The sequence below is a fragment of the Agelaius phoeniceus genome, chromosome 10 (assembly GCF_051311805.1).
Source record: "Agelaius phoeniceus isolate bAgePho1 chromosome 10, bAgePho1.hap1, whole genome shotgun sequence".
Classification (NCBI taxonomy): Eukaryota; Metazoa; Chordata; class Aves; order Passeriformes; family Icteridae; genus Agelaius; species Agelaius phoeniceus.
In genome coordinates this window covers 7,537,742-7,563,924 of record NC_135274.1, presented here as the reverse complement: position 1 = coordinate 7,563,924, position 26,183 = coordinate 7,537,742, and the positions used below count along the sequence as shown (strand labels likewise).

The 26,183-nt window shown below is 43.1% G+C and overlaps 1 protein-coding gene across 3 annotated transcripts in view; it reads left to right on the top strand.

Annotated features, from left to right (window-relative positions):
- The window catches only part of MAP3K13 (mitogen-activated protein kinase kinase kinase 13), a 69,684-nt gene that overhangs the window by 8,341 nt on the left and 35,160 nt on the right, over positions 1 to 26,183 (top strand). For 2 of the 3 annotated variants that reach the window (XM_054638949.2, XM_054638953.2), the window contains exons 2-3: positions 350 to 464; positions 17,778 to 17,923. The gene's annotated coding sequence lies outside the window, so the exon portion shown is untranslated. The remainder of the gene's footprint in view (positions 1 to 349; positions 465 to 17,777; positions 17,924 to 26,183) is intronic. The other variant, XM_077183765.1, reaches the window with a different exon arrangement.

Below are 26,183 nucleotides of genomic sequence, written 5' to 3'. Positions count from 1 at the left end.
TATGTCAGTATGTCAAATGTAGCAGGCAAGCTGAAAAGGGACTTTTGATAACACATTGTAATTCTCAGTTCTGGCACCAGCAGGACTTTAAATAAGTCCCTTGCCCATTCCCAGTCTTCAGGATGAATTCTCAGCATGCTACTGTGAATGGTAGATGTGTAAGCTGTGAGGGTGGCAAAGGTGAGGAAATAATTCCTTACAGCCTCCTTTAAGATAAAACAGCATTAATTCAGTGACTGGATCATCAGATAGGTTTCAGGTGACCTTTCAGTGGGCTTGGTAGAAAGCAGGGAAAATGTAGTGTTTATCTGAGCTGTAGTTTAAATTGAAGTTCTTTTTATATCTCCAGAACACCATTTTGGGAGGAACAGCAAAGAGAGTTAAGGACAAAAACTGATGGACCATTACATCTTCCAAAATGAGCCTTTTCACGCTTTCCTACTGGAAAATAACATGTCCTGAAGGTGAGTAGGTTTTGTATGTGACAGATGAGCTGCCTGATGTCTTGGGCCTTGACCAAAGGCAGATCCACCCTCATTCCAGCTTGGCCTGACACTGCCTCTCTGGGCTGGCACAGCCCATGGAAACTTGCTTGTGAAAATGTGTATTTTATCACCAGGAGAAACAGGGAGGAAGCAGGGAATATTTTCCACTAATGAATTATCATTGATTCAGAAGCCTTTGAAAAAGCTGGAGTGCTTAGTGAAAGAGGTGTGAGCCATTGGGAACACAGATATTTTCTGGTGAGTGGAAAAAAATGTAGGCGTTTTATTTGCAGCATGAGAAAGTTAAGCTTGTAATACAAACTTTGGTTTAGTTTGGCAAGGATATTAAATTACATAAGGCATTTTCAAGTTTTGTTCCAGTCGTACCTCAAATGATATTTTCAGTGTTCAGAAGAGCTGAAGGAGAGTGCTTGCTATCAAAGATGATAAAGTAATTTCCCCAAAGTAAAGAACATAATGCTTGAATGAAATTAAATCAGAATTGTATTTTGTAGAGTTTGTGATATCTTTTATGCTATTTTTGTACTCAGCCCCTTAGGGCTGTAGGCAGTGACCGTACAGTTTTGTTTTAAAATCCTGTAGTAGCAGAAATCAAAATGGGAAATGTTACATAAGTCCTGCACTCAACATTGAAATAAAACCAGCATTTCTGAGACAGTTAAGATTTAAAATATCTTGGTTTAGACTTTACTTTACTGTCATAAATAACATATAAAAAGAAGCCATGAGTTATGTAGGTCTAAGTTTGCCTACTTAGCAGCATTAATTCTTATTTTTTTAATTAGACTAATAAATTTGCTTTTCTGATGGCTACTTTGTTAATAATTTTTTTACTGTTTTTTGACATGAGCCAACTAGCAGCTCTGAACTCAAAGCCAATAGTGGAGTGTAAAGGGTGAAGAATAGGTGGTTGTCAGTTGTCATTCTGCCTGCACAGAAATTGCTTGAAAACGTTCAGCGCTGGTGTCACAGGCCTTTTGTACATAAATGCTTTTCCATGTGAGGTAAAAATCCCAGTAGAAGTTCAGCCTAGAGTGAATTCTTCATGTGCTTTTATAGATTTGAAGCTCATTAGCCATGTGAGTTCCTTGAACATTTGTATACTTGGTAGGAGGAGAGCCTCTCAGGAATGTAGGACTTGACAGGTACAAGAGGATGCAGTGTCAGGGATTTTACTTGTTGAGGAAGAAAAGTCTTGTAGCTGGAGAGAAAAATACTGTTCACGTTCATTGGTGCTCTTTGGTGTCTGGAATGATCTGCACAGTTCTGCATAAAAGGATGGAAACCTGAAAGCCCCAAAGCAAAAGGTGTGACTGAGTTCTAAAAGCTCTCTTGTCTTTCCTAAGTGCCTGTGTTTTCCAAGTGTCCTCTTCAGACGTTATCTATGAACCTTTTGCCAAAAAGCCTGTAAAGGTAGAAATCTCACTGGGAAATACTTTTCTGGTGTAGTCTGTGTTTTGATGTTGTGTGGATGAGCAGAAATACTTCCTCTGCCTCTTGCTTTCTCCTTTCCCAGTCTGTAAAAGGTGCAACTTTACTCTGTGGAGAAAGATTGTGCAACAGAGTGAAGAGTGAAAAGAGGATATTTTTTGCTGTTCTAAGGCTTCTTTGTTCTCAGAGGTCAGGAGGAGCTGAGCTCCAGTGATTTCATACACTCTCCTATTACCTGTTCTCATGCTGGCCAGAAGCCTAAAGGGACAGATCCTCCTCTGGATGAGTCATTAAGTAAATACCAGGCTGTTCTGGTATTCCTGCTCTGAGTACTTGTTCTTATTTCTTGTGTGTTGTTTACTCGCTGTTTTCGTGGCTGCTATCACAACCCCAGCAGATTCTGTCAGCACAGGGACTTCTCACGGTGTGCAGCTGGGGAGAGGCACCTGCACTGGAGCCAGGAGCTGTTCCAGCCTTGTTCATGGAGGGGTTTTCAACAGTAACTGGGAAATACTTGGAGATATTTCCAGTAAAACAGTTCTGGTTCTTGGCTCTTGATCAGAGGCACCTTGCCAGGTGGCCTGTGGGCTGGATGTGGTGCCTGCTCTGGCTCCATCCCTCCTGCAGGACAGGGCATGGGAAGGAAGTGCATCCCATGGGGGCACTGGAGCACACAGTGTTCTGAGCTGGCACTGGAGCCTTCAGCAGCTTGTTCCTGCTGGGCTGCTGCAGGGAGGGCTGCAGCTCTGTGAGCTGTGCCCCTCCAGCAGCTGCTGCAGGGTGATTGTTGAATCCTAGAATGAAATGGTTTGTGTTGGAAGGGTCCTCAAAGCTCAGTCACTAGATCAGGTTGCTCAGGGCCCCATCCAGCCTGACCTTGAACAATTCCAGGGGTATGGAAGCCACAGCCTCTCTGGGTAACACATGATGACATGATGCATCTCCTGGAGGAGATTTGCAGCTTCTCTGGGGACAGGGACAGGGTGCTTCAAGTGTTTGTGCTCACTGGGAAGCTCTACTAGCAAGGGACAAGGGCATGTTATCCACTGGCCCACCCATGCACCATAAGAGTGACTTGCAGTGTGCACACTTTCTGATATTGGATAACTCCTGGGTTTTGTCTGGAGCCTGGATTTGTGCCTGTTTTTCTTGTGGAGATTTGCCTGTATCAGGCTTCTATCCTAAGTATAAAACCTTGAATAGGTGTAGAGGTCCTTGGCAGGATAGCTCCTTGCCTGTCTGCCCCAGTATGTCATCACTAATGGCCTTATGGGATTTGAAAATGCCTTGGTGTTTGTGGATGAAATTCTTTTCTCATTAGGACAAAAATATGCCATCAATTTAACCTGCATCTTGACAAAATATGCACAGTTTGAACCTGAGGCAAAAACTGGATGATGCTGCCCAGCCAGAATCAGTTACCATCCTTATTTTCTCTGAGAGAGAGAATGTTTACAGTGCTGCCTGGCTGGGACTGTTCTGGAGGAGCTGACCAGGCCATTGGAGGTCAGAGCTGTGAGGCAGAGCTGCATCAACTTCTATTTACATCTTTATTTTACTGATGCTTCCTTCAGGGCTTTGCTTATTCCCTTCTGCCAGGGGAAGCCCTCCCAGCCACCTCCAAAGACACTTAAGTAAGTCCAGCTCATGGTGTGGTTCTCTCTGTTTCCTGGGGATCCCAAGGGTTCCACATGATAAATGCAAGCCCAGTAGGTGCTGCTGAGCTGTGGCACAAGCAGTGTGAGCAGCCTGAGACACACCAAGTGTGCTGTAGGAAGACCCATAAGATTCATCCCCACATTGAATTTACAGCCAGTGTTACAGCAGTGGATTTGACAGCTTGGCTGCTGGATGTACGTGGCCTTTCTGGGGTGTTTCAGCTGCTGTGCTGGAACCATTTGTTTTGCTTTAACTGGATGTGAAATATCAGCACTGTGGCCTGATGGATTCCCTTAATGGCACAGTGTACAGTCAGCATCAGCCTGGGGTGAGCTGTTTGCCCACTGCACTGTAATTAACTTGCCCTGAACAAAACTTCAGGAATTCCTGGTCTGGGACCTTTCTGTGCCAGGAGGTGTCTGCAGCCCAGTTTAGTTAGAAAGTGTCAAGACTAAAACCACTGCACATCTTTCTTTTATTAAGATCTGCTGTTAAGAAAATAATTTTTGCTGAGCAGAGAACTTTAGTCTGACATTTAATGAAGGGAATAAACTGTAAAAACCTGTAATCACATTGGAGGGAAAAGAAGCCATTGTTTCAGATTCCCATGGTGGTTTTTCTAGCTGCCTGAGTAAAACAATTCTCTTTTCAAGATATATTTTTCCTACATGTAAATATTGTGTGGATGCATTTAAAAATGTTTGATCATGTTCTGGTCATGTGTAACTTTTGGCTACTGATTAGTAGATACAGGTGCAGCAATAAAGAAACTGTAAATTTGCCAGGTAGCATTGCTTGTCGGCAGGTCCCTTTATCAAATAAGATTATATTGTTTCTCAAGCACATTGCACTTGCCATCTTGAAGCAGAATTACATTTCTGTTAAAATAATGTTTGCTCAGAGCTTCCAGGTAAAGGAGAATTCAGCATTACTGATAAGGACCACAATCCACTTTTATTTAATTCATTAACCACTTGGCTTGGTCTCCATTCTCTGGTGCCTGAGTGTTGCATATCCTGCTGTTTTGCAGTAACTGTGTTTAGAAAGCTGCTCAGTTTTTTGTATTTTGGTGTCTGTTACCACATTTTTTTGCACTGAAATTCTAACCACTGTCTTTGAGGTGATGCATCTTTTAAAATCTTTACTTTAAACTCTGGTTTTCTCTTTTTTGGTTTGCACAACAATGATAAAAGCAACCAAGTTTATGCTGGGGTCAATTTGATTGTAATAAATTCCTTCTCTCCTTCCTTAAGCCCTAATGCAAATGAAGAAAGCTGAATTTACTGTCTGTTCTTCGTGCCTTTTTGTCCAGTGCAGAAGAAAATTAAGCTATTTTGACCTTTCTTTGACACTTGCAGTCAGCAAAGATGAGGGCAAAGGCTTTGTAAAAGTAAATGAAGTCGGTATTGTTTTCTTCTAAAATAGTTATTAATGCACTCTAGTGTGCTCCAGTTAAAGTCCCAGCCTGTGAAGGCAAGTGCAGGCAATCTCAGCTGCTATTCCATCCACCTTCAAGGGTGAAGAGCCCCGTGGCAGAGGTTTGAGGTGCTGGCTCTCAGTGGGTACCACACACCTTTGGTGAGCTCTGTCCTGCCTTTCCCCTGGCATTGCTGGTACTGCCAGAGCATCCCTGGGTGGAGGCTGGGCAGGGCTGGCTGAAATCAGGGGCTTTGCCACTGGTACATGACGTGGAGCAGAAAAGGGACTCACAATCAACTGAATGGTTTCACAGAATCCCACAATGGTTTGGGTTGGAAGGGACTTTAAAAATCATCTCATTCCACACCCTGCCATGGACAGGGGTGCCTTCCACTAACCCAGCTTGCTCCAAGCCTTGTCCATCCTGGCCTTGGACACTTCTAGGGATGGGGCAGCCTGGGCCAGGGCCTCCTCACCCTCACAGGGAAGCATTCCTTCCTAACATCTGATCTAAATCTCTCATATTTTAGTTTAAAACCCTTCCCCTTGTCCTGGCATTCTCCATTACAGCTGTAACTTAGGAGGGGAAAGAGTCTGCATAGTTTACCACCCAAAACCTGATTGTGTGCTGCTACTTTGTATTTTTCTGTTGAGCTTGGAAAATGGAACTGTGTTCTCTGAAATGGTTGTGCTCTGTTCTGAGAGGGAAGGTAAGAAGGGGAAAACTTAATGTTTGCTTGACAGAATGTTGAAACAGAAGCAGAGGATGTTGTATCTCAGCCCAGGTAATTTCAGGTCTAACAGAACTCCTGCTTACACTTTGTATTCCTGCTTCTCTGCTGTGTATTTTGTACACAGCTGTGCTTGCACTGGCTGCCTTATCTCAGAGGTGATTACACTGTTATCTTTATTTGCTCTGCCCTGTGCTGATACCAGCCCTCAGCCAGCCCTCTCTGTGTCCAGCTCCAGCATGGGCACAGTGGAGGCTGCAAAATGAGCTGGTGCTTAATGCCTTGCTCGTGGATGGGAGAGTGTTAACTGGGAAACTGGACAGATAACTTGGTGGTGAATTCAAACTGTGCTTGCTTCTCTCAGGCACAGACTGCAGGAAATGGAAACCAGCCCTGATTTTTTCCTGATAGAAGAGTCTCCAAGTAAAGGCTTTTCTGGATGAATGTCTCTAGAAAGTCATAATACATTTATGTAGTGTGCTGTCTCTTGCAGTTAAAATGATTGGCAGTTTTTGGGAAGTGCTATCTGAAAAATGCAAGGGATTTGCTTTCTCCTAGTACAGTACAGAAAATTTCCTTTTTCTGTTTCCCCACCAGAAATGGCACAGCTCTGTAATGGAGTAAGGTGTAGGTCACTGCAGTTTGCATTTTGCTTTACTCTGAAAAGAGCTCATCCCTTCAGAGGTGCTCTTGGTGTTCCAAAACTGCTGCTGCCATCAGCCAAACCAAGTTTGTAATTACATTGCTGTGAAAAATGGACTTTTGCAGAAAGTAATTTGCATCACTTAAAGAAATTAATGGTGCCAATATTGGACATCAGGTGATACAGAGTAAAGGTCAGAGTTTGAGATGAGTGCACCTAAAAATTCCTCTCCTTTGGCTTGGGTGGCTGAATGTGATAGTTGAGATTAAAACAGGCCAAGGGAGCCATTGTGTAGCCAGCTTTTGAAAGCCAGGCCTTTCAGCTCCATGCCTAAACTTCTGGATGCAATTATACATTTCATTCATGTGTAATATTTACTGAAGTTTCTGTTCTTAAGTGTGATAAATGCTTTTGCATCTTGCTTAAAAGGATGGGCAAAAAATCCATCTTGCATAAGGAATAGCTCTGCTTTAAGGCTGGATAGAAATTTAGCTTATTGTGAGCTCTTGGGATGAATACTGTTAAGTGAGTTTTTCTGAATTGTCTTAATACTGAAGGATTTTTATACAACAAGTTCATATATTTGAATTTTTGCATATATATGTGTGTGTGTGTGTGTATGTATATATATATGTGGCTAGAGATGTGTCCAGTAAAAATGGGCAATTTGATTAAAGCAGGAATTTAAGGAAGCGTTAGAATGGTTGCCTGGGGCTTCAGTATGATTTTGCAGTGCTCTGGATGGTTAATACAGAATAGACTATCTGCTAGGACAGAGAAGCCCAGAATAATTTTCCTTGTCCCAGTTAAGTCAAGAACTATTAGAGCAGTGGAAATAAGGTTTCAACAAGAGGGGAAGAAAGGGTGAGGGACATGTCAGCTCTCAGTCTTGGTGGTTCGAGGGGAGAGTAACAGAATTTGGAATGGAAGAAGGGTGAGTAGCAGTTACCAGTGAAAATAGACTGATGTTGCATGTAAGTGCAATAGGAATGATTTTCATTCTTTCTGGGGCTTTTTTAAAACAACAACAACAAAATTCAAACTAGATGAATATTTGCAGTAAGATATGGAGGTCAAAGGAATATGGGATTTCCTTTGACCTGCATGTTTGTCAGGAAAGGCTTTTTCTCTGCTTTCAAACCTGATGTTTGAGCCATTTTGAGTCATTTCTCTCCAACCAAGTCCCACCAAACAGTGCTACACTGGCCATGCAGGAGTTTGACCCTCATCCCATGGCTTTGCTTCCCTGGTGCTGGAAGCAGGGGAGCAGCTCAGAGGCTCCAGTAAATCATCTTCACTGTCCAGCTCATACTTAAATGTTTGGAGGAATGCCATCAAGTATTTTTTAAATGTACCTTTCCCTCCTTTTCCTAAGGTATATTTTTCTCTCTCTGTCTGTCATGTCTTGAGGTGTTGGATTGTGACACTGCAGTAGAAGTAACATTTCTGAGCAGCATATTGAAGGACCAGGACCTTGACAGGGATTGTGTGAGAGGAATCTTTAACCTTTTCTCTGCATCACCCCATGCTGGTTCACTGGAACTACTCAGGAAGCAGAATTTCTAGTCTCTTTTGGAAGTGCAAGGGTAACAAGACAACTGGGAGGAATGAGAAGGTGTTGTGGTGTTAGCCAACAGCCCCATGTGCAGCTGTGAGGGCTGTGTGCCCAGGAGCCACAACCAGGCACCTTTATTTTTTCTGGCTGATAGTCTTCTAGTCCAAGGGGACCATCACTAAGGGACCTGTGAGAAGAAATTAGCTCCTTGCTAAAGGAGAAGATGTTCTGCTCTGCTCTTCTTTGCAAGGAGCTAACTCAGCATTGTGCTTGAGGATTGATCTTCAGGACTAATTTCTGATAGTGCTTTATCTTTACTCTCCTATCAGCAGTCTGGCTTCAGAACCCTCCATACCTCATTCCATTATTCCCTTGGCCAAGGGAGTGTTGAATGCAATACTCCTGAGCAGTTCATTGATTGTTCTGTCTCTGGGGTGACCACAAGAGGATGGACCAGTGTGTTCAGGCTTCCAGGAGGTACTGCAGGGCCTGGAGAACATCCTTCTGCCCATTCTGAACTCCTGATGTGTCTGGAGCAGGAGAAACTCTTCTCACACTTGGGTAAAAATACAGTCCCTTCCCTTAGTCTCCATGGTTGGTATTTTGCAACATCAGGGTTAGTTTCTGTGGTTTTCAGGTTAAAATACATATGTTCCTGTGTAGCTGAGATTCATTATCTGTACAACACATTTACTTTTAAATTACTGAGAGTAACGAGCCTGTGTCTGCAGTGCCTCCCTCCCATGGAGCACATGGGAAGGAAAAAGTTTGATCAACCTGTTTGTTATAGAGGAAAGGCAAACCCACAGGGGAGGCAGAAGGGACCATTAGGTGTTCTTTTCTTCTCTGCAAGTTCCTCTCATGTGCTAAAGGAAATTGTTCTTCTTGTCATCTCAGATGATTATATTCACAAAATCCCACCCCGAAATATCATCCCTGTATTAGACACTGACCAGCTCCAGTCAGAATCTTATTTTGTGCCTTTATTTTGATTACCTTTGTTACCTCGGGCACTTGGCAGGAGCAAAAAGCCTCATCATTCTGATTGCTTCGGTTTCCCAAGATGTCTTTAGAGAGAAAATGTTTCCTGAGCTTTGTTGCAACCTCTTAAGTAGAATTTGGTCTTTCTGGGAATCATGTGAGATCAAGTGATTGCCTGGAGCAAGAGAAGGTACTGAAGCTGCAATAGCAAAGACCTTGATATCAAAGGCCACCTGCTACTGCTCTCCACCTCTTCAGCCTTAAATTACCAGGTTATAAATTCATCCTGTGTTCCTACAGAATGGCTGGCAGGTACTCAGCAGGTGAGCTGGGCTGTTTCTCAGGGAACAGTTCACATTTGTATCCCAGCCAGAAATTTCCTCCTGCATAAACTTTTGTTTAGTCTTCACAAGATGTACTGAGTTGTCTTTTGGCCTTCTTCCTGTGTGCTCCTTTTAATATTTTCTTGATTTTCCTGGTGTCAGTCAACAAATCCATGTCAGTGTGTAGCTTTGACCTTCAGGTTTGCAGCCCAGCTTACACAGACACCTGGTAGGAGTAGAAAATACTGTCCCACAGTAAAAGTCTAATTGTTGTCTGTTTTTTCCCAAATCTTGGTTTATTGATCAACTTGTGTAAAGAATTTCTTATGAAAAACTTAAATGAACTCCTGAACATTTTCTAGAAGAAGAAAATGGAGAAAAATTTTTTACAGTTTATATTGATGTGGCTGAACTACACATACACACAGAGCATTGATTAACCTGAGTCTTCTGCTCACAGTGTGTATTTTCTTTGCTGTGCTCAGTCAGAAATGCATTTCTAGCAAGCTGAGGAATGTATTGTATTTATGGAATGAGCTGTGTTGTAATCCTCATGGAAAAATCTCTGCTAGGACCACTGTGATCCATCTCTGATGGTCTGGTCACATACCCTTGTGGCCTTTCCTCACCTTGGATCTACAGCATAAAGGACACAGCATCTTTTCAGTCATTTTGCTCATAAGCAGATTTTGTAGTTTAGTTTAGTGTAGCTCTTCTAAAATGTTTTCATGTAGTGGCCCCATCAGTGCTGTGGAGGCTCATGTATTGCAGTATATTAATGTACCATTATTTTTTCCTTTGGTTTGTTTTGTCTGCTGTTTGGCACAAGAGAGACTTCCCCATGTCCCCCTGCTGCCAGCAATTACAGACAGGTGCCAGTCCCCAGTGGGAATGCACATTTCCAGCCAATATTTACAGCTGGTTCTGTCCTGGAGGGATGGAGCTGCTGCTGTCAGTGGAGGTGAGGGAAGTTTCCTTTTGGCTCTCCAGTGAGAAGCAAGATGTAAAATGCAGCTCTGGTGATGGCTGGAAGAGGGTTTTGGTGGTTTTTTTAATGGCTCAAGCTATTTAGTGTTCCTGTGCTTTCCTCTGAGGCAGAGGGTCCTGGTTGGGGGGTAGCTGTGTAATCTTGGTCCTGGTAAGGAGGGAGCCTCCCTGGCACAAAGCATGACTGGCTGAGTCTCCTGAGCTGTTCTGTGAGTTGGTCCTAGAGCTGATTCCCTGGCGTGTTCTCCCTTCTGCAGCCTTGGTACCATACCAGGGGGAGGTCACCAGTGTTTGGTAAGAGATGGAGCTGCTTCCCCTACTCAGTGCCATCTACCTTGTATATTCAGAGTGAGTTTCTCAGAAGAAAAAACGACATGGTTTTGTCACAAGAGATTGCAGTTACAGTGGAATTGTATCATAATGTGTCAGTGTAAGTGTTTAATGCTTTCTGTCATTTGAGTAGCAGTGCACACCAGCATTTTCCTTGTCATCTGTATCTTTTTAGTGTTGGACTGAGCTTCTTTCTCCAGAGGCCTGCAAAGGTCATTGTTTTGCAAGGAGAAATGCCATGACATCAGCTTTTGGGAAGCTGAAAATCCAGAGCAGCCAGCAGTGACAATTGAGGCCCTGCTTTATCAGAGGTGATACCATCCTGTGTCAGGTGTGTGTGGAAGAATCCAGGGTGCTGTCCTGGCATTGCAAGGTTTTCCCCAGCAGCTAAATGCAGTGAAAAAGAGACTTCTGATGTGTCTGTACCTGCAATGAGTACTTGTGTCCCTGGAGGTTAATCAGGGCTGTGCTGTGGGTTTCTGTTTCCTCCTGATTTTTTTCACAAGCAGAAAACTACTTGTTGGAGTCACATCTCAGTGTCACTTCCTCCCAGCCTTGAGGCAAATGCAAAGATAAGAATTATAGTGTATATGTTTTAAATCTGTGCTTTTAAAAGAGAAAATCTGTACTCCTGGATAACCTTCACTTGTAGTGTGGATGTTTTCCAGAGGCTGGACAAATTTCAGCAGCATTTGTTGTGCACTGTTCCTACCTTACCAGTGTGTGCAGTTGGATGAGTCTCTCCTACTGGGAGTGAGGAAGACTAAGCCAAAGGGTTTCCTGCTCTCATTCTGAGCTTGTCCAGGCACTTCTTGGGCATAGCTGGCTTTGGGATAAGTGACATAATTCCAATAAAACAGTTATGCTGCTGGGGTAAAATCTGGGTCTAAGTGAGCCTTTGTGTTTGGTTTTAGTGAAGCCACATTTCTCTTTAGGATTGCAGACTGGGAGGAAGATTAGATATGCTGGTGGAGGCAGCAGAGGAGTTGTCTGAATTTCAGCAAGTGGCCATAGATGCAGGGAAAAGAGGGAGATGAGAAAGATTTAAGGAGGGAAAGGAAATAGCCTTCTCTCTGATGGTGAAGAGGAAAGAAGCAGATAATGGTGACCAGGTGGCAGTCTAAGGGAATCAAAGAGCAGGAAAGGGAAGAAGAATGGAGCTGGAGATCTCACAGGGGTCATGGAATGTATTAATGCATTTCTTTTTCATATTCTTCTTGCATTTTAGGCAGGAAGAAACACTTATTAGCAACTTTTCTTCAGGATTTATCTAATTTGAGCTTACTGTTTTGAGTGGGATGGGAATAACTCAAGGAAGTGATGGGGAAAGAATGATCCTTACTGATAAATTTAATTTGTGAGGAAAGGAGCACAGGGAGAAAGTCAGTCCTTGTAGGGACAGTTTTGCAAGAGGAACAGTTCCAGGTGGGTCCTTTTTCTGCTCCTAGGGCTCTGGGGATCCATTTTCTCCTGCGTTTCCACGTGCATCTTCTGTGGTTCTCCAGTTTCACAGTGTTCTTAGCAGGCAGCATGATGCCTTTTATCAGTGATCTGCAGCCCTGGCTGCTGCCTCAGGTGTGGTGCAGTAGCTCTTGTTATCCTCTGCACTGGGCTGGGCTGGCAGAGCTGTGAAATTGAGGGTTGGGAGCACTCCAGAGCTCCCTGTGTGCTGTTCACCCTGGTGCTGCTGCCCTGAGCAGAGAGAAGGAAGGGAGCTGAGTGTGACTGGCTTGTGCAGCTCTGTCTGTAGTGTCAGGTATGAAAATCTCCCTGGTGCTTTTCTTCTATTTTATTTTATACTTATGTTCTCACTGTGTGTCATCTAGAAATCAAAGCAGGAGTGTGCAGTTCAGCAACAGCAGCAGAACTGTGCTTACTACTGATCTGCTGCTTTGCTCAAATTAAACATTTATGGGGCCAGAGTCTCCTCACTGCTCCATCTCAAATCTTTCAGCCTCCTACACTATGATGATTTTTCTCTTTGCATTTTGACACAGCTCCTCTAAGAATTACAGTGAAATCAAATTATTCTCCACTTGTCTCTCTCTCCATCTTTCCTTTGTGTCCCCAGTTTGCTTTTTTTCCCTTGACCATGACATATGGGGAGCAGCTGTTGGTAGAATCGATGTTTTTATTGAGGTTGAGTTGAGGTTCCCCCCAGTCTGATGGGCAGAGATGTGCTCTCAGTTGTTGGTACCTGTTTCTGTTCCCTGGCCTGTTCCAAGGTGGTGTGATTGTGTAGGAGCTCCTCGCTGCTGGAAGCAGGGAATAACCCAGTGCTGCAGCACATTGCCTGTTGATGCTCCAGGCTGTGTTGCTGACTTGGTCTCCATGGAGAGCAGTGGGATCCTTCCCAGGCCTGCATCTCATCTGCCCCTGCTTTGTGGCCTGGAGTCAAACCTGGGCAATAGTTCTGTTCCTTGGGCACGCTGGAGTGCAGATAACTTTTCCAAAAAAAGGGCTGTTCCTGAGCCTTGCCAGAGACTTTTACAGGACCTAGTGCTCAATTTTCCCTTCCAGAGCATGGTCTACTTCTTTGATTTAAGTTTGCTAGCTTAAAGCAGTGCTGCATGGATGCTGAAAGCCCACGCTCCTAAAATAGATCGAGTAGAACGAGCACTTTAGTGCTGACTCCTCTTCAGGAGAGGAGAGGGAAGGTAACAATGAGCAGATGGCAGGTATTAGTCATATCACCTGATGTATCTGAGCACCTCAGACCCCATGGCACAAAGGTGCTGGGGGAACCTAGAGGGAAGGAATCCTCCCAGCAGACCAGGCTGGCTGTTGGAATCACACAGGATACAGGCAGAGTGACCTGAGAAAATGAGGGGACTTGCAGCCAGATGCTAACCTGAGGAAGGGATGTTCACAGAGAGCCCTGGCCAGAGCCTGGGCCTGCATTTATCTGCCCAGTTTTCCAAGCCATTCCCTCATGTATTTGACAAGCCCTCAGAGCATCACTCCTTGGGGCTCCCATGCTTTGTTCCCTCTGCACAAGGGGTAGAACAAAGGTCCAGGTACCCCAGAAATAACTGAATTCCCCAATTTCAGGATCAGCTGGAATGACATTATCCTAGCTTCTGCTCTAATAAATGCAGTGCAGAAGCTGCTTGATCTTTTCCTGTAGTATCTAAATTGCCAGTGTGCACCTTGAGTCAAGCATCCCTTCCCTTCTCCAGGTCCTTGGTATCCACATGTTGGCCCTGGCCCAGCTGGCAGTGGGCTCCCAGGAGAGCCTGGGGATGTTCCCTCCTGCTGTGTGCTGGGAACATAGCGTGGCAATGAAATGTGGAATCTGTGCAGTCCCTTATGCAGCAGTGGCTTCTGGCAAACTTGACACCATGGAGCAAGTAGGGCACGGAGGTGCCTGCAGTGGAAGTGTTGCACTTCCAGCTGCCTGCTCTGGCTGCATTGTTTGTATTATCATTTACTTCCAACCCAGCCTGGCCAAAAGGCAGCTGTGGGCACAGTAGAGGGAAGGGAGGTCCAAATCTGGGCTCTTTTGACTCCCCTGTGCAGAGATGGGCTCGTCAGGAGTCACAGCATTGATATGCTCTCCCTGAAGAATGGCTTTTAAAAAGTTTTTTACCCCATTTGTTTTGGGTTTTTATTGTTTTAAATTTTCAACAGCAGAGGCTGAATTGTGGTCTCCTCCTTTTTCTCGTCTTTTGTTTCAACTTTTTGGCAATAATTCCTAAAGAGCTGCTCTGCTGGAGTTACTGCCATCATTTTTCACCCTTGTGCTCAGCCCTCTGCAGAAACCAGGCACCCTGTGGGCCTCTGAATTACAAATCCCATTTTGGTGGCACCTTGCATCCTTGGGCTTCAGCTTCTGCCAAGCACCTCATGAATGTAGGAAGGGAGTAAAACTTCTGCTGTGATACATAAGGGGTTAAACTAAGCTCTGTTTATTCGTGTTGATGCATTAAATTGTGCCAGAGCATTTGAAAATGCAGCGGTGGACAGGGCAGCAGGCAGTAAACACCGTTAAATGACAATACTGTTCAATATTTGCTGTTAATTGAGAGAGGCAGCAGCTGCTGGTATGCAGCTTCAGCCAGGATGAATTAGTAATGAGTCTGTAACTGGGTGCTTTTTTTTTCTGGTTTAAGGTTGCATCAGCCCTTTATAGTTCAGTAACATGATTGGGATAGAAATAAAAATCATAGCATGCCCTAAATTGAAGATTTTGTTTTGTTTTTGTTTTCCAGTGAGTTGTCATGGAGCTCGGTGTCAGTGATAAATTTGGCAGCAGTAATAAAACTGCTTTGTGTTTAAGGACCAAATTTAAAGATTTTGGTTAGCTTTTCCCACGTGGCAGCCAGTGGGAATGCAGCAGGCAGAGCAAGCTCCTCCTTTGAAACAAGGCACTTTTGTTGGGTTCTCAGATGTTTTCAGTTCAAACAGGAGTTTTGGTTCAAGTTTCTTTGCTGGCAGTGCTGCAGGACATGGGGTATGAGAGAGTTCTGTCCCTTGCTGCAGGAGGAGAGGGAGCACTAATTCAACACTTCCTTTGTCCTTCCCTTGCACTTCTGCCATGGTGTGTGTTGAGCTTAACCTTTCAAAACTTGCTGATAAGCTGTTATCAGCCAACAGTTAAAACAACAAACCTTTCCACCTTGCTGGGTTGGGATAGGGACTTCCCAAGGCTTCAGAGCCATGGTGTGGAACAGGAACATCATTAATCCAGAGCAGCCAGGCTGGGGGCAAAGTTTTCTCTCTGAAGAAAGCAGCCACAGCTGCTGCTTTCATGCTGTTTACGTAACCTGCCCTGTAAGTATTTATTTTGCACAAAACGCTTTATTTTGAGCTGTAGATGTTGTTGTGAAAGGTCAAAACTCTGTTCTAGTGGTTTTTAGCAGATCTGAAGTGGGGTACAGGAAATGAAATTCCAGCTCAGTGGAAAACAATGCCAACAGTCCTATTGATTTCAGCACAGCTCGGCTTTCATCACAAGTAGAAGAATTTCGAAGCAAATAATGTTGTGTTTGTTCAGTTTGTTAAACAAAAATCCATCTGCAGGGGTTTGCACTTGAATCCAAATACTTGGAATTCTGCTGGTATTTTGGCAGGATACTAGATTGAAAGAATTCTTTGGGTCCACAATGATTATGTTAAAGGAGAAAAAGAGAATTCAATCAGCAGGTGTGTTTGTGCCCCTGTTCCCAGTGGGGGTGGTTTCTGTATTGCACACCTTTGGCCTTTGGGTCTCTCCTGTTCACATTGGCAGTTTTTACACTGTCAGGAAGTGCTTTTATGCATCTTGAAGAGCTTGAGGCTGCCACACACCATGCTGGCTCCTGGACTGGATTATAGAGGCATGAAATCTTTCAGGTTGGATGTGGGAAGCAAGTGCTAAAAGCCAATCTAAGGCTATAAAAGGTGGTGGTAAATGGAACTGCAGGAAGAGCTGAAGGTCCTCCAGCCCCACAAGTCCCTTCCCATTTAGGCACTGACTATTCCCACCTTGGCTGCCAGTGATAAATGGTGATTTCAAACCTGTCCTTAAAACCTGTAATTTTTTTCCCATGTGAAATGCAGTAATTTATTCCAGTGGCATTTGGCCAACTTTGGGCATCTGGTGTCTCATGTTTTTTATGAACATCTCTCCAATTTTCTCTGCTGTCTCCTATACATGTATATGATTTGTGTTTACAAGGATAAGGTATTCCAATATATTTTTTCCTATTTTGTCTGGTTTTGATTCTTTCAATCTTATTATTGCTTCATCTGTAGTATTGCTTACAGTATTTGTTTTCTTAAGCAAGAAAATAAACCTTATACTTACATGTATCATTTCCTGTCTTAAAATAGTGGGAAAAATTATAATTACTAGCTTTTGAGGCTTTTTAGATTGATTTAATTGAACCATATAGTTTTCTTTTGAGTAAAGGCAAATATTTACATTTTTAATACATAAAGTATAAACTCTAAAGTTTGTCTAACAAAACTGTTAAGATACATGTATGTTTACTCTAGAGTTTATTTTGAAATTGTTCTGTAATTAAAATAGTTAATGCAGGCCTGATATGGGGCCACACAGGCTCCAAATTGGTACTTTCCTGTGCAAGAATATTGTTATATCATCATCCTCCTGTGAATGTAGCCTGACCCAGACCTCACAAGTTTTTCCTTATTGGGAATGTGGAATTACCTGTCCTGTTTTTGTGGCAAGCCAGCAAAGATAAGGAGAGATATAAAATGAAATGACAGTGGTGACAAAACTTAGTATTTTTCTCAAATACAATTGGCCCTTGCTCCTACTTCAGGAAAAAAATTAGCAATGTGCTGAACTTCCCAAACATTGGGGGTGGCCTTGGGAGCAGCTGAATTATGGTGCAGAACATGAGGCAGGTGGTGCCACATGGATTTTTTTTGTCTAAAGTCTCTTAATTCTGGCAGGTCACTGTGCTGGTATTTCTAACCCTCTTCCTCAGTGTTGTAGTAGCTTGGTTGTGTCTGAAGGATGCTGAAGCATATGAGGGAAACCATATGTGTGGGTAGAGAGGAGCTCTTTAAAGACCAGGTAGTTTTGAGTTTGCATTAAAGGTCTGTAATTTCAAGGTGTTGGTTTATCTTTAATTTTATGTAGAACTGGGCTAAATCCTGCATCCTGTTAAATTTGGGGAGAGAGGGGGCTGGGGTGGTGGAAAAAGTGCAGTGGGCTCAGGACTGGGAGTCTCAGTAGTTGTTGTCTCTCTCCTTGCATGGTTCTGGTAGTAACAGGAATAATGATATTTTGAGTTATATGTATGTAGGAGGACTGAAGTAAGTTATGCTTTTCCTAAAATTTGCTTAAAATTAGGAAAACAAATAGCTTGGAGTTTGAGTATAAAATTAGGTGTAAAATATCATTAATAGATTACCTTGATGTATGTTATTTTACAGGCTAATCCAATCCTGATGTAATTTTGTAACGTGGAAAGCTCTGAGCTCTTTTACTGGAGCTACTTGCTTAATTTAGATTAAAATTGTACCATAAAAGGATTATAGAGTGTGTGCCTGTGCTAAGAAAGGATGTACTAAATATGCTGGGGTATTTTTCTACTCCCAGCTCCTTTTTGAAAGTGCATACTTAATTCTGGATGTTCTCTGCTGCCTTCGAATGTGCCACGTAACATCACGATGTGCTGCGGGGATGTGTTGCCTTGGTCCTGGGAGCATTTTTTCAATGCACTTCAGCAGGATTCTGAGCTTCCTTGTTCTTTCCAGAGAGAAGAATTCAGTGCTGGACTGTCCTAAACACTACCCATGGTGCAGCTTCCGAGGACAGCTTGATTTCTGTGACTTGAAGAGGAGGCACATGTGCAGTGAGCCAAGAGGACATGGGCTTCCAGTGCATCTGGAACAATGATCAGGTACCAGCAGTTGTTGATATTCAGATTGTAGTTACCAGTCAGAAACTCAAAGAGATATCAAATGATAATGTGCTCACTCCTGCAGTTGTCCTTAAATTCTAAATACACTTGCCTTTCTAAGGTAGGGATGAGCTGAGTTCACCTTCTTGTTTTATGTTGTGTCCAAAGCCATTTCCCTGCTGAACCTGCAGAGACCTGATGGGATCCAGCTCCCATGGGAGTAACAGGAAGGGATAAGTGCCAAAGGGGTTGGTGCATAGATGGAGGTGAAGTTAATGTTTACATTTTTCCAGTATAACTTGGAGTCTGAAAGCATTTGAATCTATTAATTTGGGTGTATTGATTTTGGGAGGGGACAGCTTTAGCACATTATTTTCCATTCTTATGAGTACTTTTTTATGGTATTTCCCTGGTGATTGGCTGGAGAATGCAGATTCTCAGAGGAATCAAGCCTGTTGTAGCTGCAGTAGAGACACCAGCAAAGTTCCAGAAAAGCAGAAATTCATTGTTTATTTTGGATATTGCCATTCCTAGGAATATATAATCTCTTGATTCTGTGTCATATGTGCAATTTTTATTTTAACTACATTTATCTTATGTATTAAAAATTAAGTGGTAAAACTTGTATGTTAGCAAACCACATATATCTGTCTATATGAAGAGCTGAAAAGGAGCTAATTCTATAAAAACTCTGTAAGCTTTGGGGAATTAAGTTTAGAAGAATATGTAAAAAATAGTTGCTTGTTTCTTTGTAGATGCTGCTTGAAAAATCATGTTTTCTTGTCTATAAAATTATTTAGAGTTTTCTTCACTTGGTGGCTGGGTATCTGTGTAATGCAAGAAAAAGTAGTTGTTTTACTCCAGGAGACTGAAAATGGGTTTGTTCTACACATCTTCTTTACGTTTGTGTGATCTTTCTTGTACAGAGATGCTTCATGCAGAGAAAGCTACAGATACATAATTTTAGGATGTGCCTGAGCCACCTCTGAGTGGGATTGCAGGAAGATGTGAGATGGAGCTACATTTTAGGATTTGTTTCCTAATATAAAAGCTGTCAATTTTTACCCATTCTGTGAGGAGTGGTGGGTGCTGTAGAGGCAGAGCATCCATATATTTAGATTCTGGCTGTCTCTTGTTACGAGCTATAATTAAGGTGAATTATTTTGCTGAAGAATTGAATTCTCCCTTGATTTGAACCTGGTTCCATCTCTGTGAAAGCAATTAGTTGCTTGAAGCACCCTGTCCTTGCTTCATCAGTGACAATTCATCAGTTGCTTCTAATTGATCTGATTCTTTGTGGTTAATAGGCAAGGCACTCAATATGGGAGTGCTCTGTGTGGCGGTGCTGAGTAGAGGAGGCTTGAGGATGGAAGGTCTGGCCCTAAGGGGCACTGTGACATTTATAGAGGACTGGAGGTTATAGAACACTCTGTGAAGCTCTGGAGGGTCCCAGGGTTAATGCTTCAGCTGATGTGCTTTTGAACATGGCTCTCAGTCAGCCTCTCTTAGCCATGACTGGAATTTACTGATGTGGTGCTGGTTTTTCCCAAGATGGGCAAATACAAAGCTGTGCAAAACAAAGCTGGTGGTTTGGGCAGGAGTATTAGGACAATGGCAAAGTTTGATGTGCTCCTTGGGTGAAGTCTGTTTAACTTTTTCTTGTCCCTTAAGATCAGTTCTGTGATTTAATTCAGAAAATACTTGGGGTGCTGTGCAGTGACCCCTTTGGGGTGCTTTCTCCATCATGCTGCAGTGTCCAATGTTGTGCTTGAAAACAAAGACCAAACCCCACTGCTGACAAGTTCAGAGTTCTAAACTCGAATATTCTGCTATTTAAAGTGATGTCACAACTCCTGAACTGAGTAATTCTGCATTGTGATACCTCACACAGATCAAGAGGACTCTTCTGGTCTGCAGTGAGCACTGGGGAGCAGAAGCCTCTTGGGAGGGAGGAAAAAAAAGCAAAACCTACTGAGAGCTTCATGAGTGACATGGGTCTGGGAGGAAGATGCTGAGCAGGTTTTGTTTGCCTTGGGAATATTTACATAGAGCTGATCCACTCTTCTTGAAGGAACTTTATCACAGTACTACAGAGAAAACTGTTGGTGCTAAATATAGAGCCTTATTCTGGCAGTCTCATGACTTGAGTTCTGCTTTCTTAATGGGCTTTCTCCAGTTTTTGTAGGTTTTTTGGTAGAAAATCTGAATATTACTCCTCAAAGGGGTTGTGTAACAGTAGCAAGGACAAGAAAGATTAAATTTGGTGAGACCTTGCACTGCAAAAGATGAGAGGAATTTTTCAGCTTCTGCTGTTGCTGTAAAGCTTTCAGTGCCTCAATATCTTCAGAGAAGATCCCTCAGAGGTTCCAATAGTTCATCTTGATCTTTTGCATCAAAGCAATATCACTATTGCTGGACAGCTTTTGTGAAATGATATTTGTTTCCTTCCTAATAGAGGAAACAACTTAAGTTCCTTAGGCTGGAGCTGTTTACCATTTAGAAAAGTTCTTCTCACAGCCTTAGTCTTTTTTTCTTCTTGCACTTTGAGTCCATTGCTTTTCCTGGTCTCTGTAGATGAGGAGCAGGACTTCCCTCTTTCTTTGAAGAAACCATTTGTGCATTTAGTAGAAACATACCATATCTCACTCCTAGCTTCTCATTTCACTCTGTCCAGCCTGGGCCGCCTCTCTGAGTTACCTCCCCATCCCTCAGAGCTCACCTGGTGACCTGGCTGCCTCTGCTTGTCATTCTGGGGTGGTTGCTCACATTCCCAGCAAGCCTGTCCCAAAAATGGGCTTTCCTCAAGCCTTCATCAAATCTGAGGGGATCAGGAATTTGTATTCCTGTCAATGGGTAGAAGTTGCCTTGTTTGTGACAACTGGATATTTATAATTTGTGCTCAGTCCCTGATCCTCTCCATCCTCAATCCTTATCTACCGTGCAGCTGCTCAGCAGTTGTTTCTATATTTATGCAGGTGGTTTTTTTTTCCTGAACAACACTTGACCTTGGGGAATTGGACTGCATTTTTTAATCACTTCTTCAGTTTCATTAATTCCTCCCTGCAATAGCTTCCCATTTATGCATGTCTTTTTGTGGCAACAACATAAATTATAGGACTTTCTTTCCACATGGCACTAATACTGAGGCTTCTTTGTCAGCTCTCATTGCTCTTTGCAGGTTCCTCACCTGCCAGAGGAAAAGTGACAGTGGCTCAGCTGGCTTTACAAGTGTCCCTTATAACTGCTATTGATGAATACTTATTTTAAAAATTCTTTTCTTCAGTGTTTCTCACTGCTGGGAACCCTATTAGAGTTAATTATTATTATGGAAGACTTGATTTCAGCCTGTTCTCTGGGGGGGATATTATTTTGTGCCTGTTTCCCTGAATAAATAGATCTGGTTTTCTCTCATGGTTTCTGCTCAGCTGGCCACCACCACTGTCAATCTGGGGAGGCTGTTGCTCACTTGCTGCATTAGCTGCCCTTTCAGCAGCTGTAATGTCTCTTATGTAGCACCATTTTCCTTCCTGATAGAATTCCAGAACTTCTCTTTGTCCCAGGAGCTGGGCTGCCATCCTTCAGGAGAAGGTAGTCTGCAAATGTAGTGTTTTGAACTTTCCCAGCCTCATCAATGCATGTTCTTGACATTACAGTGTTATGTCTCCTCCTAAAACTCCACAGACTGGAACTGCAGAGGCAGGGCTCACCTGGAAAGAGGAGGGGAAGCCACTCAAACTCCTTAAAAAAGGAATCCTTACTAACCCCATGCCTAAACACATACTCCTTTTTGCCTTGTCATTTAGTGCCTTTAGTGTCTTTATTTTACTTTACTCTCCATTCCTGGAGTGTTGCTGAAGGCAATACAAGGTTAGAGGAAGTCCTTGGAGTTGTTATGTGCTCCTACCCATCATGAGCACACTCAAAACACGCCAGGCAACAGTGTGGAAGGTGCTTTGTGTAAGTAACCTCACTCCTGGCTAACAGCAGTTGTAGTACTTTGATTTGGAGACTGTGCAGTGGTGGTACAAGTGTCTCTGAGTTTTCTTGAGTAGCTTTTAGGGATACACTTACAAGAAGGGGAGCTTTCCCTTGGGGTATTGCAGATCTGTGAGTCTGTGCCTGTTTCCAGCTCCCTGCCTTTGTGTTTAAGCAGACCCAGAGAGCTGAGGTGTCAGGGAATGGCTTGGACTCAATGATCTTGAAGGTCTCTTCCAACCCTGTGATTCTGAGATTCAGAGATCTCTTGGTGGCTCACTGAAGCTGCTGTTCAGAGAGCAGAGGCACATCTCAAGTTTCTGATCTGAGAGGCTCTGAGCCATGTTCTGGGCACAGCCCTTTTGCTTGTGGAGGAGCAATTGGGCACCAAAACCTACCCCCAGCTTTGTTTTACCCCTTAATTTGTGTGGGACTCCTCTTCCAGCCATGGGCTCTGGGCTGTGGTGACTCAGGAACGGGGTCTGAAATCACCAGGGCTGTTCTGTTGTAAACAGCCTCCCTTTCCAAACAGGCTCCTGACTGGAAGTGCTGCTCACCTTTCTCTGGATGTTGCACATGTCCCATTTTGGAGCTTTTTCTCTTTTCCTCTGGTCAAGCTTCTCAACTCTCAATGCTGGTCTTGTCAAATAACAGTTTTTTTCAACTGCCTCTGCAGGGAGGACTTCTCAAGTCCCAGGTCTGGGCACATTCTGGATAAAATCCTAAGTGATAAATACATAAATTTCATTTCTGGTCTTAGTAAAGTGCCATTGAGACAATTGTGTTGTATTTGCCGTATCGAGTGTGTAAGAGAGATACAAAATTACAAAAAAAAAAGGAAAAATAATAAAATAAATTGCCCTATACTACTGCGTTACATGTTCAAATTTTCAATTTTTTCACAATATTCCAGTTTTATGTAACTGATATTTCTGGAATGTGTGGGGCATCAGATAGGGTCCAGTCATAAATCTCTGTAAACAGCACCTTTGGAAGGGTGTGAAATAGAAGCTTTGCTCCTTACAAAAGAGAAAAGTGAGCTGCACCAGGTCAGGTCTGGATATAATGACAGCACAAACAACAATCTGATTCTGTGATTCTGATTCTTTCCTTCCTGGACACTCAGAGAAGGGATGTGTGTCTAGGGCTGGGAAGAGTGGATTCAAGGTTTCACAGGTGTTTAGGACTTGACAATGAAATACCACCTTATCTATGCAAATATTCACCCAAGCTTTTTCCTGGTAGAGAATCATTAGCTGCCTCAATTCACTTATTTACTCATCCAGGTAGGAACTTTTCAAAGAGCAGTCCCTCCTGTACCTCCAAGTGTGTGCTGAGTAGGTTTATTAACAGCCTAAGTGCTGCATAATTGTGAAATTAACCTTTGAGTCACTCCCATCTCTTTTCTAATTTGCTGCTGCTGTCAGAGGAATATTCCATGGGAAGCATTGAGTGTTTGCTTTGGGTTTGTGCTTCCCTGGGTGGCTGCCATGGGCCACTGGCAGAGGCAGGATCCTGGGACAACTCAGCCCTTGGTCCAGGGCAGCAGAACCATCCTTCCTTGTCCAAGGCTGGCTTAGGATTTCTTCCCAAGTTGCCAAGGCCTACAAATAACACCGTATGCTATTTTTGAGTATTGGCATAATATTGGTATTTCAGTCTTCTGCAATTTTAGTTGTTCACCAATTTATTAAAATTGAAGGTCACGGGATTGGAGAACTTGTTAAATGATTATTTTAGGACTGGGCTCAAATCAATAGGATGTGCCAACTAGAAATGTTATGCCTAGCAGATGCTGTATAACATTCCTATTAGTTATTAATTGGCTTGGAAATACTTAATTATCTTGTATTTTTCAAATATGGTAAACTAGTTAGTTTTAAAAATACTTTTAGCTTTCTTTTTGCACCTATTGCCATCAGTTTAGCCTGGTATTTCTTCTACTGGTTTAGTTACTTGGTTGCCCATAATTTCTTTCAGAAATCCTGTTGCCTGTCAATTTTTCACTGGCACTCTTGTGGTCCCTTAAGAACTTTGGATTTTTAGTGTCTTATATACCCTTGTTGTATATAGTACATTTTTTCCTCTGTTTTCACTTTAACACTGAACCAAATTATATTTGGCATCTGATACTTGAGTTCCCTGCTTTTACCAATGATTTTGTCTGAGTCAGAGAGAGGAGAATAATTTCTCTTTCTTAATATTGATCAACTTAGTTACTGATCAAAGGAGCTGTGTACTGTGTACTATGAAAATACTTACCTGGTTGCAACACAACATAATCGTGTAGCAGCCATCAATTTTAGGACAATGTGGATTGATTTTTTGGTTCACAATGATTTAAGGCATTACCTTGTATTAAATTCAGGACCTTTGTGTTTAAAAATTTTAACCTGAGCCATTGAGGCATAGATGAAATCAAGTGTTGAGATACTGAACCAAGCCGCCATGGACAAAAAAATATGAAATTCTATGCACAAACTCTTTTCTTCTCCTGGAGTCCTCCTGGGGTTTTGTTCCCACTTATTTTCTCTGCTGCATATTTTTTTTAATAAATGTCACTACAATTAACCCTTGGAAACCTCTGAAAATTATTTCCTTTTATTTTTATTCTGACTTTTCTTATTCTATAGCAATATTTCTCCTTTTCTTCCACTTCTTGCATGTGCTACTGTACTCCCCCTTCTAGTTCCTGAATTGATCCCTTTAGGGTAAGAAAGTAAATTAACATTTTTGTCTGTTTTGAAAATGCCAGGGAAATCTGGAAGCTGTCTCCGTCTCTTGGTAGTGGAAAGCCGAGTGCTGGGCTCTGGAGGGCAAGGCAGGGAGTCAAAGCAGGTGCAGCTGGGATTTGAAATGGGGCACAAAGTGATCCCTTTGGAGATGTCTCTATCCCTCCACTCCTGCTTCCCCTTGAGTACAGGAGTGCTCAGGCTGCAGCAATGCTGCTGCCTGGGCAGAAATCTTGTGCTTTGGTGACTTTTAGCTCTTAAAGAACAGATATTTCTGAAGCAAAACTAAATTTGTGGTTTCTTTGATCTTGAAAGTAGGTAATAAGAAATTTGCATTCCTTTTCATTTTCCCTAGCCAGATTTATATATCTCAATTCAGAAACCACAGTCCAAAATCCAAGCCCTCCTCCCCTCCCTGCAGAAGTGGTGCTGTTCACATGAGATCAAGTAGGCACAAAATCCTTGGTTTTTCAGCCCCGATCTGTCTTGTTGTTACATCCTGGTTAATTTTGGGATGTTACCCACTTTCCATAAGGAAAGGTAGGATTGTCTAAGACATTATTTTCAGATGTGCTCCACCAGAGTAAGTTTGGGGACACCCTGTTTTGGTGTAATTGCTTCCTACTGGTGAGGAAATGGTGTGGTGAAAATACGGGAATTCTGTCTTGTAATAATTTTGAGGCTGCAAATTGTTCAGAAGGAGTTTGAGGCCAAATTGATGAATTCTGGTCAACCCTGAGATGGTGCAATTGCAGAGCTTGAAGCCCAGGTTATCCTTCAAACCTTCACCTTCATTCCTTGTCATGCTCATCCCTCCATTCCTTCCCTCATGTTTCAAAGGTGCAAAAAGAAGGCAGAACTTACGCTCCTTCCCTGTCCATATCCAGGTGAAGCACAGCTGCTCTTGTAGGTGGTTACCAGAACTCTGCCAGAGATTTGGGTCTCCTTGCCTCTGGTCTGCACAGGGAAGTGTATTCCACTGGTTTGGGATTGGCACTGGGATTGGCAGAACTTGTGCTCCCTCCCTCTTCATATCCAGGTGAAGCACAGCTGCTCTTGCAGGTGGTTACCAGGACTCTGCCAAAGATTTGGATGTTCTCTGCTGACATGGTCTGCACAGTGCAGTGTATCCCACTGGTTTGGGATTGGCAGAATTTGTGCTCCTTCCCTGTCCATATCCAGCAGCACAGCTGCTCTTGCAGGTGGTTACCAGGACTCTGCCAAAGATTTGGATGTTCTGCACAGTGAAGTGTATCCCACTGGTTTGGGATTGGCACTGGGGTGGAAATGGGAGTGGGTGATGTGCCCCCCATGCCTTACATAGCCCGAGTGAAACTCTGCCTGCTCTGATCTTTGTTCCCGGACCTCACTGGGGTTGAGAGCTTGTCCTCCCGCTGCCGGGAATGTTTGACTGGAGCCGAATGTGGGATTTTGTTAATGCTCCTATTTTTATTTTACTGGTGCTTTTGCATCGCTAATCAAACACAAGCCTCCTATTGTTCTCCCGGCTCCTTCCTCCCGGTCCGTGTTTATATTTAGTTATTTTAATAATA